This window comes from Apteryx rowi, unplaced genomic scaffold, assembly GCF_003343035.1.
Source record: "Apteryx rowi isolate R43461 unplaced genomic scaffold, aptRow1 scaffold_479, whole genome shotgun sequence".
NCBI classification, from domain to species: Eukaryota; Metazoa; Chordata; class Aves; order Apterygiformes; family Apterygidae; genus Apteryx; species Apteryx rowi.
This window is the reverse complement of record NW_020450737.1, coordinates 441,246-447,375: the sequence shown is the minus strand read 5'-3', so window position 1 is coordinate 447,375 and position 6,130 is coordinate 441,246.

Below are 6,130 nucleotides of genomic sequence, written 5' to 3'. Positions count from 1 at the left end.
TGACTTTTTGCAGATCAATCTGCCTCCTGGGCAAGAGCTTTCAGTGCCAGTTCAACTGCAATGGGAATCCAGAGAGTAATTTTGGGTGGGAAGACGAATGGCAGTACTGTGGAGTTTTTCTAAGTAAAAAGTTTGCATAGTAGATTCTTATTCACAAGGTCATTTTGTCTGCCTCCTTGTGACTCAAGTGCTGTATCAAGCCAGCTCAGGTGAGAGTAGATGCCAGAGTCGGAGCAGACTTTCAGAGTCCGGAATACTAAGGCACTCTATAATATTTGCTGAGGRACACTGGTGCTTTGATTATACATCGTAGGAGGGCTGTGCCATGTATCTTCCCCAGATGGGATCTGTTTGCAAAGATCCTGTAAAGGGAAGGATGGCTCCCCAGCTACCTATGGACATGTTTTAAAGTATTGCTCCCTATGCAGAGCGCAGGAGTGCAGAACAATCTATCAAATCTTCCACAGCGGAGGACTATCTCTCTTTGGAGGGAAGTGAGTAAAGCAATGTGAAGCCAAGTAGGTAATATGAACAGCTGAACTTTCCCTACTACTTTTTAATATCAAAGTATACATTCTTTTTCCTGTATGTTGCTCCTAAGAGAAAAGTGTCTGATGCAGAAAAGAACAAGTATGTTTTTAAAAAAAAAAAAAGGCCAAAATGCTGCAGTGAACAGCTAATTAGCACAACTTGCTAACGGCTAGAACCAGCACCAAAGAACTCTTAGGGATATTTGTGCTTGTATTGCTGTGATCAATAGGTTGGTCTTTTAATCAAAAGGCTGGTCATGTCCCACTACCCTTGGTCATACTAAACCAGTTTTATTGAAGTGTAATGATAATATGCTGACAAAAGGTACTATGGTTTTGAGTTTGAAAGGGTAGAAGGTTTTCTCATGTACTGAATAGCTGTGATGCATGGCTTAGAAGCAAAATGAAAGCAGGTTTTTGTTTATGTTTATCTTTGGAATCAGGGAGGAAGAACAGAACGTCATGTTTTACAGGTTGGTTCACTTACTGCTCACATGCATGGGGTATCTACAGATCTGTTCATGTCACCCGTCCCCTCTATTCCTGACCAACTAAGGGATGCTGGCGGAGATAACTGCACCTGCCAGTGAAAGGCCTAGATCTACAAAGGTGTTGTGAAGCACAACTCCCTTTGAAGCCGATTTAGTTAAAAGGAGTTAAAATCAGAATGCTTTTGAAGATCTTGGCTCTGCATCTTCGCACTTGAGCTATAGAAAAATGTTTGTGTCACTGTGGTCCAGGGCTCTTCTGTAGGCAGCAATCTGTTCTCACCTTGGCCCACTGGATAAAGATTCTCACTCACATAGTGAAGTGCAGCATATTAATGAAGTAAGAGTGGAAATACAGGTCTGTGGAGGACTGGAAAAAGGGAACTTTAAACCTGATTAAAACTTCATAAAACATTTTTTGCGCATACAGTGCTTTACAGATCAGTCAGTTCAGATTCCTGCCCTCTGAGGCAGGGAAATCCTATGGATGATGAGTTTGCTACTGATTGCTTTAAATTTTCCCTGATTTTTCTCATTGTTCACTCTTTTTATGGGATGTGCTAAACATCTTTTATCCAACACATGATTTTACAATAAAATGTAAGTTCAAAATAGTGGAAAGTCAGGATATTGCAAATTCTTACACCTATTACTGCATCTTCAATGATGAATTTATAAGGACAAAAATTAAATATTTACAAGGCTCACTGTGATGAGGTGTGCTGATATTAATCACCTTGTCATGTGGTAAGCTTGGAGCAGAAAACACATCATGTTTATACATGCACACTACTTTCTACAACTCTGTTTTGCTTTACACAGTAAAAATAGAATACTTTGCATATGATCGCTAAGTTGAAATAGCAAAAGATAGTGAATGGCAAGTCAAAAAGCAGTACTCTTTGTCCACAGAAGTTGAGGAAGAACATTCTGCAGGTAAGTAGCAGCATTGATCAGGTGTGGTGCCCTTAACCTGCGGGGACAGTGCTGGAGTGCTGCTATTCTTTTTGTTCTTCCTTTGTTCCTGTTCTTGTAAGGGTTGATGACTCACATTTATACCTTTTTATTATTGCCTTTGTGTTTTCACCATATAAGAGATGTATTATATATGCTGGTTACAACTTTGTTTTTCTGTTTGTTATGCCCTATAATCAGTCCTAGCTAACTCTCAGGGTTACATTGCTTTAGTAATCGACTATTTGTATTTAGATGCTGGAGGCCTCTGGCTTCATCCTTTGCCTTTATTTTCAAGGTCTGTAGTATCATGCACTTGTACTTTGGGGATCCCTACTTTGAGGTGTGGAAAATGTGTCATCAGTCTTGTTGAACTGCTGCTGGCTTAAGACACAGTGTTTTACCTCAGAAGTGCTTGGACGAAAGAAAGAGCAAGTGGAGTACTGGAAATGTGTTCTTTTAAAAACTGAAGATACATTCTCAGAAGTAATTCTGGGTTATATGTTTCATCTTTACAGAGATTTAATTTGCTATTTTAGATGATATGCTAGGCTGATGCTTAGCTGGTATAAATCAGTGCAGCTGCACTGACTGTGTCATGGCTATACTGATTTGAACCAGCAGAGCATGTGGTCCTCTTTTTAGACATTACGTTTTAGCAAATGTGCTTGTTCTCCCCTGTCAGATGTGCAATTTGGTTAAGCTTTCCTCTGAGTAGTGGTATAATTTTGCATGCTTGTACTCACCAAAGTTAGTGCAGAAATGGGAAATTACTAACCAAACCACCTCARTTCATTCATACTCCAAAGTGTCAAGATTCTCCATATAGAATTGATACTGATTATTTCCTTTTTCTTCTGTGTTCCTTACTGGCAGTGTCTTTGTCATACTCTTGCAGCAGTTTTTCATTTTCTGGCCAAATATCACATCCTATTCTGTCTTGGTGAGTGTGCATAGTGAGAATCATTTAAATGACATCTGTGAAGGCATGGTTTGAAGAGCACTTTTTGTTCGTTGGATAAATTGTTAACGTCAGACTCTTTTATGTAAGAGCCTACAAAGTGCCCAGACAGAACTGTTATTCTCATCCAAACTAGAAAGGTATGAGGGACATCGCTGATAACCTCTTATCACTCTGACTTTGAAGATGATGCTTTACATTTTCCTTTGATTAGGGACATCTAATTATAGTAGAGAGCCAGTTCTGCTATAGTTAGCATTGAGAAGCCCTTATGCTGAAATGTTGACATTTCTAAACACTCTAAAATTTGCACGTTAATTCTCAAATCACCCTGAAAATTATTGTGCCATGTGGAAATGCAGGTTAGTTAGTGATATAGTTTGAAGTTTATTGGAGAAAAGGGCTCCTTAAACACATTCCCTCCAAACCAATATTTTAAACATTTGCTCAAATTCATTTGCACATCTCTAGAATCAAATCATCTTGTCATTTATCTTCCCTTCAATTTGTTTCTCTTACTTGATGTTAATGCCAGCCTTCACTAGGATACTGGGCAGGAATGGGGGTAGCTGCTGTCRTGATATCCCCTGGCTGAACCCAAAGGCAAGAGAGAGCTTTTTGCCCACTGAGTTAGAAGCACAAGTTAACCTCAATTAGCTTAATCAGCACAAACGTTGTGCTTGGGAATGAGCTCTGGTGCAGCTGTCCCTATTGCCAGTTGGTGACTGCTAAATCAGAGCTACCCCCAACTCTGAATAATGCCTTAGGGCTCCTACAAGTGAAATGCACACAGTGGCAGGCCAGTGTACCCAGTAAAGTAATCTCTTCCCATGTGCATTTGAACTGTAAATTACACCCATCATTCATTTGGAAAGCAAGGCAAGTTTTAAAGTGCATTTTTCATCTCAGTTGCTATGTGGTTTTAAAACTAATCTGCCTCAGACTAATGCATTTTCATAAGTAGTCTTTGGAGATTTTCTTCTTGGGCTTATAAGGCCCACCCAGTGGCACAGGCTTGTTTAAAAAAAAAAAGCAGTATAGCATATTGCACTCCTACATAGTAGGTTTTGCCTCAAGTCCTCTGGATAGCCACCAGCGGATCACTTCTACTCTGTAATTGAGCTCTTCCTTCTGTAAATGAGAGTACTAAAGCTGACATTGCTGTAAGATCTCCTGGAGAAAAGCTAGATTTTGTTTAACAATAGAGTGTTCCTTAATCTGCCACTGTAGTCATCYCCACAAATATATCTGTACCATGTCATCACTTCTGCCCTCTGATTTCACTCCGTGTGCGCGATACTGGCTCTAAGAGGATTGCAAGAAGCTATGAGCAGGTCCTGATCAGCAGCTGTCAGTGCTGATCAGGAGTCCTGGCATGACATGGAGTTCTGGTTCTTGCCTTCCTCAGAAGCCAATTGACTTGGGTAGCCCCCTCCAAAAAAAGAGAATAAGATACCAAAGGTCTTTTTGTTCTTGTTCTGGAAAACTATTAGATGAATAGTTTATCAAACTGATCCCTTTGTATCTCTTCAAAGGAGAATCTGCAACTGATATGATCAGACTCTGCCAAAACTCTTGAGCATGACTACACTGAGACAGCTCACAAGCTCAAAGTTAAGTGTGTGCTCAAATGTTCCATTGAATCACTTCCAAAGTCCTCTTGTTAGTCTCAGAATCAAGTAAAGGTCACCACAGGGGGTTAGCATTCATCCCCAGTCTTTTGTTTATCTGTGTATTCATGTATTTCTTACAGTAAATATTTCTAGTAACTCTGCCTTCTAGTCAAATATTATTTACTCTATGATTGTCTGAGAATAAGCTAGTGCATTATGTATAATCACATTTGGGAAAATATAATTTGAATTTTAGGGAGTTATTCTTTCTCAGAACAGATGTATAATTCTATTAACATTAATGTTAAATCTAGATATTGCTTTACCCCTGCTGTGCCAGGCAGGTAATTACTTTCTGGTTAACCTACATTCCTTTGTACTTGCAACTATGAAGTCATTTTTACCATTTCTAGAGTACTAAGTCATGTTTGTAGGAGTAGTAAATCCTGTGTCTGATTCTGCTCATTCTTGCATTGGACTGGTTATGAAAATGAAGTGATTTCCTTTTCTGTATGTTTTCTATTTAAAAACAATGTTAAAACAAATGTATCAAACATTCGAGTCAAGAAATTCTGAGTCAGGGTTGGCAACTATGAGCATTTGTGCCTGTCCTTAACTAGGATGTCTACTCTTTGTTTCAAGACACCAGATTCACCTTCAGATGAAGTCAATGGGATGTGAGTCAATGAGAGTATGCAGAAGTATTTCAGAGAATCCGCACAAAGGAAAAGGTTTTCTAAATACACTGGTCATGGAAGAAACCTTTATCTGGAGCTCGCTATCCACTCTGAGGAAAAATCTTGGGAAACTAGGCTTCCTTAATTTAGTACTTTTGTAATTCTGGTGCTCCTCTTTGTTTTACAAGTCCATATTTGTTAGGACTCAATCCAAAGCTTGGTGACATATGTTAACAGAGGGCATTTTGGGCTAGGCTCATAATTTTTATGCAAAGTCCAAGCCCAGATGATCTGAAAGGTGCTAAAGATGCAAGCTGTGATGAACTAAATGGTTAGAGTTCAACTGTAATCAGCCCATACTTTACACGAACTGATGTTTTTCTGTGCAGTGATTTAAACAAGATCCTTTCTTCTTTTCCAAGACAACTTGTCAGCTGTATCCAGTTCTGCTAGTTAGTTGAATCTAGTTATGCTCAAAAGTTCAGCATTCAACTGGCAGACTTTGCTGGAATGATGTATTGACAAAAAGCCAGACAGTCTGCCTGAGTTATTTTTACTTTTTTTTTTTCCTGGTATTCTGAGAAGTGCTTTTGGAATGGAAGGCTTTCTTTAAAATACCAATTGATATGTAAAAACCGCAAAATATACACTTCAAGGTACAAAACCAGTTTCTTTTCTGATAAATGGTCCTTTGGGGAAAATCAATTACAATGCCAGCGGATAAAAGTTTAATCATGTCTTCTGAAAGGTCAAATGAAAATGAAAGGTCTTCCTCAAACTTCCTGTTCTCAGAGAAGTAATGTTTTGTGCCTAGAACTCTCTTGGCTCCATACATGGATGTGTGAGTGTAAAAAGAAAAACCCACAAAAATGCCCTGTTCAGTGGATTCTGTCATGCAGCCAGACAA